Here is a 5,812-nt window from a genome sequence, read left to right on the forward strand (position 1 = left end):
ACCTCCCCCCTCCATTTCCCTTTAGAAAACTTGTAATTATAAATTCTTTCTCTGTCCTTTTGAGAGGTATGTAAATCTTTTTAAAAGCTAAATAAGCTTCTTGCCAGGTTTAAAACTCCGGAATGTCTTTCTCAAGGACCTAGGAGCCACCTCTTTGAAATGTAAACATCAAGGGAAAGAACAGCCCACTCTCGCAGTCTCCCTGAGAGTTTAACTTAGTCCTCTGGCTCCAAATTCTAACTACCTACTGTCATAGAGAGAAGAGAAGCTTCATTATTCTTCCAGATGAAGATAGTTAACAAACACAGATGGTCACCCCAATTACCAAGTGAATCTACGAGGGACTATTTGTGACAAATGGTGCTGTCACGTCCTCTTACCTGAGGACTGGTTACCATTTATCTTGAAAACATGGTGTAGAGGTACGTTTTATCTGCCTGGCTATATGAGAGGGTGAGATTTCCTTCTGCCTTTACATTCTCTTTAGCTGACTGCCTGTGATGTGCATCCCGTTCTGCTCAAACCCTCATTCAGTAATAAAACTGTTTCGTCTTCAACCTTTATGGAGCAGTTTCCTGCGGTGTCAAGAGATGCTGTTTTCAATTCTATTTCCCCAACAGCACCGATCACCAGCAAGACTGACCAAATGAAAGGTGGGGAATTTGTGTCCAAAAAGTTGCTACCAGCAGAGAAAACAAGCTAAAGCTGCTTGAACATTTCATCAGATCCTATGCACCAGGAGGACCCTGCACAGCTGAGTTTGGATGAGGTATCCTGCCCTTAAAAACCAGTCTTTTCGGGCTTCCCTGATAGCGCAGCGGGTGAGAATCCGCCTGCCAGTATAGGGGACACGGTGTTCGAGCCCTGGGCCGGGAAGATCCCACGTGCCACGGAGCAACTAAGCCCGTGCACCACAACTACTGAGCCTGCGTTCTAGAGCCTACGAGCCACAGCGACTGAGACCACATGCCACAACTACTGAAGCCAGCGTGCCTACTAGAGCCCAGGCTCCACAACGAGAGAAGCCACTGCAATGAGAAGCCTGCACACCGCAACAAAGAGCAGCCCCCACTCACCGCAGCTAGAGAAAGCCTGCACGCAGCAACGAAGACCCAACACAGCCAAAAATAAATTAATAAATAAATAAAATTAAAAAAAACAAAAAACAGTCTTTCCCACTTGTACGATACTTGCCCACTGTACTCCTGTCTCCACTGACTTCTCCCTCCTGGTCTCAGTATACTTTTTTTTTTTTAACTTTGGCATATTAGCAATAGAAAGCTCAGGCAGGGCACACTCGGACCCAGACCCACAGAGGGGCAGATATGCAGCCTGAGGGACTTAGAGAAGGAGGATTTATAAACATAAATGAGGAAGTAGTTATGATGAAAAGGATGAGACATCCCAGAGGGAGTAATACCCGCAAAAACTTCACATTAAATCGACTCTCGGAAATATTTCACGACACTGAAAGAGGAAAAGCTAAAATGTTGGAAGCTGATTTACAAACACAGATGAGAAGGCAAGCACTGTTCAAACTAATCTTGGTATGTTACAGTGAAACAGACACTTTTGTCTTTAATGTTTTTAATGTTTTAAATTACAATGTACTATAAATATTAGTTTTACTAACTTTTTTCACTTCCCAATACATTAATAAACAACAGTTAGAGCTAGTTAAAATATAGAAGGTTTTGGGCTTCCCTGGTGGCGCAGTGGTGAGAGTCCGCCTGCCGATGCAGGGGACGCGGGTTCGTGCCCCGGTCCGGGAAGACCCCTACATGCCGCGGAGCGGCTGGGTCCGTGAGCCATGGCCGCTGAGCCTGCGCGTCCGGAGCCTGTGCTCTGCAACGGGAAAGGCCACAACAGTGAGAGGCCCGCGTACCAAAAATAATTAAATAAAAACAGAATGTTTTGACAAAAATGTTAAAGGTCACATCTTAATCTTTCTCACTGATTTTCAAGATTGCTTTCCATGGTTTTAGTGCATGTGGTCTTACACTATCATGCAAACCAAGGACCAGCTGTACTTCTTATTCCTCATTAAGCAATACAAGTGCCTAAAACAGTGTCTGTCACACAGTAAGTGTTCAATAAACGTCACCTATTATTTCAAAGATGTTACATACTGTTTATCACTTTTAATGTAAAACTTTATTTTTTTAATGTCTATACTTCTTGCTCCTATTTCTCTCCTTCCATTCTCTCTTGAAACCATTCCAATCAAGCTTTTGTCCACTCCTCCACCAACACTGCTCCCCTCAAAGTCACCAATCACTGCTGAACGGCTAAATCCAACAGTAGCTGTAAATCTTACTTAATATACTAGACAGCAGAATTTAATTCAGTTAATCACAAACTAGTTTGGTTTCTAAAGACACTTTCCTGGTTTCCTCCTACCATGTAGGCTGACCCTTTTCAATTTCCTTTGCTAGTGTTTTCTCTCTCTCTCTCTCCCTCTCTCTCTCTCTCTCTCTCTCTCTCACACACACACACACACACACACACACACACACACACACACACCTTAACAAAGTCATCAGCATATTTTGTCAACCTGGTACCTTCAGAATTATCCCTATTTTATAGACGAAGAAACTGAGCCACAGAAAATTATGCACTTGTCCAAAGTCATGCAATTAATTAGTTGCAGAAATGGGATTTGTACCCAGGTAGACCAGCTTTAAGAGTTTTTAAATGGGAAATTTCCTCAATTCTAGACATCAAGGTTTCCCAAAAAACTGAGGTCTAATTTCAAGAGTGCTCTCGATAAAGACAAAAATAATCATTTTCTAACAGTTTCTTCCAACTAGACAATTCAGAAAGGAAATGTACACCTAACACAAAACAAAGCTGTGTAAACCAAAACATAGCTCTAACAGTCTGTAACGAACTTTCCCTTTCAGTTTTCTAACCTTCGTGTTTGTATATACAATTTTTAAAATTGGAATTTTTTTTGTTTTTTAAATTTGTTTTTTTTTTTAATTCAAATGTATCATAATGTTTTACCCACTGTAATAGAGTGCCCTCAATAAAACTAAACTTCAATTTTTTGGGGAACCCTAAGGACTAGGAATAAGAAAATCTGCCATTTTAAAACTGTAAGAACTTTTTCCATTTCTCCAGAAATAGAGCATTACTTCACTTTTAACACACTGACTGTTTTGACAAAATCACTCTTTGGTTTTGCAAAGATGGGGCAAAGACCCTATTCTGGAAAAGGAAATACTGAGAAAATGAAAAGCTAAAATTGCTCAGTAAGGAGGCAAGAAAACTAGAAACACTTGATCTAATCTAATCTGATTTAATCACTGTCCCATTGTTTCTGGGTGTCCCTAAATGAGATTAGCATTTGAATTGGCAGCCTGAGTAAAGCAAGTTGCCCTCTCCAATGTGGGCAGGCATCATCCAGTCCATTGAGGACCTGAATAAAAGTAAAAGTGATAGGAAGATACAATTGGCTCTCTGCCTGCCTGTTGAGCTGGGACACTGGTCTTCTCTGCACTCAGAGCTTACTGGGACTTACATCATCACTTCCCTGGTTCTTGGGCCTACAAAGTCTGACTGGGACATAACAACACTGGCTCCCTGGTTCTCAAGACTTTGGGTTTGGACTGGAACTACACCTCAGGCTTTCCTGGGTCTCCAGCTTTCACTCACAGGATTTCTCATTCTCCATAATTTCTTGAGCCAGTTCCTTATATCAATCTCAGTCTCTCATATATATCATCAATAAAAGATTTGAACAGACATTTCATAAAAGAAGATATATGGATGATAAATAAGCACAGGGAAAGATATTCAACATTATTAATTACTTACATTAGAGAATACAAGATACTACTACTGCTATGCTCTGAATGTTTGTGTCCCCTCAATATTCATATGTTGAAATCCTAACCCCCAGGTGATGGTATTAGAAGGTAGGGCCTTTGGGAGATGCTCAGGTCATGAGGGTAAAGTTTTCATGAATGGGAATAGGGCCCTGAGACCCCAGAGAACTTCCTCGCTCCTTCTACCACGTGAAATTACAGTGAAAATACCGTCATCTATGAACCAGGAAGCAAGTCCTCACTGGAACCCAACGTTGCTGGAGACTTGATCTTAGACTTTCCAGCCTCCAGAACTGTGAGAAGTAAGTTTCTTTTGTTTATAAGCTACCCTGGGCTTCCCTGGTGGCGCAGTGGTTGAGAGTCCGCCTGCCGATGCAGTGGGACAAGGGTTCATGCCCCGGTCCGGGAAGATCCCACATGCCGCGGAGCGGCTGGGCCCGTAGGCCATGGCCGCCGAGCCTGCGCGTCCGGAGCCTGTGCTCCGCAGCAGGAGAGGCCACAACAGTGAGAGGCCTGCGTACCGCAAAAGAAAAAAAAAAGAAACATATAAGCTACCCCGCCTATGGTATTTTGTATAGCAGCCCAAACACACCTATTAGAATGTCTAAAATTATAAAGACTCACCATAACAAATATTGGAGAGGATGTGGAGCAACTGGAACTCTCTTACACAGCCGGTGGGAATGTTACATGGAACAATAACTGAAAAACAGCTTGGCAGTTTCTTGAATATTAAACATATCCTTACCATATGATGCAGCCATTTCACTGTCAGATATTTACCCAAGAGAAACAAAAGCATCTGTCCATACAAAGACTTGTTCATGAATGTTTATAGAAACTTTATTTGTAATAGCCAAAAACTGGAAACAACCAAATGTCCATCAAAAGGTGAATGGGATAAACAAATTGTATTATATCCACACAATGGAATACCATCTATCAGTAAAAAGAATGAACTGTTGATACATGCAATGACATGGATAAGTCACGAAATAAACATCCTGAGTGAAAGAAAACATAACCCCCCAAAAAGTATATATTGTATGAGTCCATTTACATAAAACTCCAGAATATGCAAACTAATCTATAGTGACAGAAAGCAGATCAAAGGTAGATAAGGATTGGAGGAAGGACCAGAAAGTGAGCGGAAGGAAGGATTACACATTATAAAGGAAGGAGAAAACTTGGAGTGATAGACATGTTCATTATCTTCATTGTGATAAAGATTTCACAGGTATAGACATATATCAAAATTTATGAAATTATATGCTTTAAATTTGTGCAGTTTACTGTATGTCAATTATACTTCAATAAGGCTGTTTACAAAAAAAAAAAAAAAACCTACTACTATATTTCAATTACTTCCTACATGTCCAGCAGTTTTTGCTTTATATATTTCAGGGTCATATTACTTAGTGTTCAAAGTTTCATGACTAAAATAGTTTCTTGGGAATTATACCTTTCCTTTAAAAAAAATTATCCTCTCAATAAATCATCTTACCTTAAATTTTATTTAGGCTAGTACTAATATAATTGCTCCTCTCTTTTTTTTTTTTTTAATAATACACAATGTATTTATTTATTTATTTATGGCTGTGTTGGGTCTTCATTTCTGTGCATGGGCTTTCTCTAGTTGTGGCAAGTGGGGGTCACTCTTCATCGCGGTGCGCAGGCCTCTCACTATCGCGGCCTCTGTTGTTGCGGAGCACAGGCTCCAGACGCGCAGGCTCAGTAATTGTGGCTCACGGGCCCAGTTGCTCCATGGCATGTGGGATTTTCCCAGACCAGGGCTCGAACCTGTGTCGTCTGCATTGGCAGGCAGATTCTCAACCACTGCGCCACCAGGGAAGCCCTGCTCCTCTCTTTAATGCTTGCATTTATCTCCCTTTGGCCTGGTCTCTCCATTAGATAGATGACATTGGGCAAGTGACTTATCTGCCTTAACGGTTGCCATGAGGGTTAAATGAGTTAATATT

This window comes from Lipotes vexillifer, unplaced genomic scaffold (genome assembly GCF_000442215.2).
Source record: "Lipotes vexillifer unplaced genomic scaffold, Lipotes_vexillifer_v1.1 scaffold743, whole genome shotgun sequence".
In the NCBI taxonomy this organism is placed as follows: Eukaryota; Metazoa; Chordata; class Mammalia; order Artiodactyla; family Lipotidae; genus Lipotes; species Lipotes vexillifer.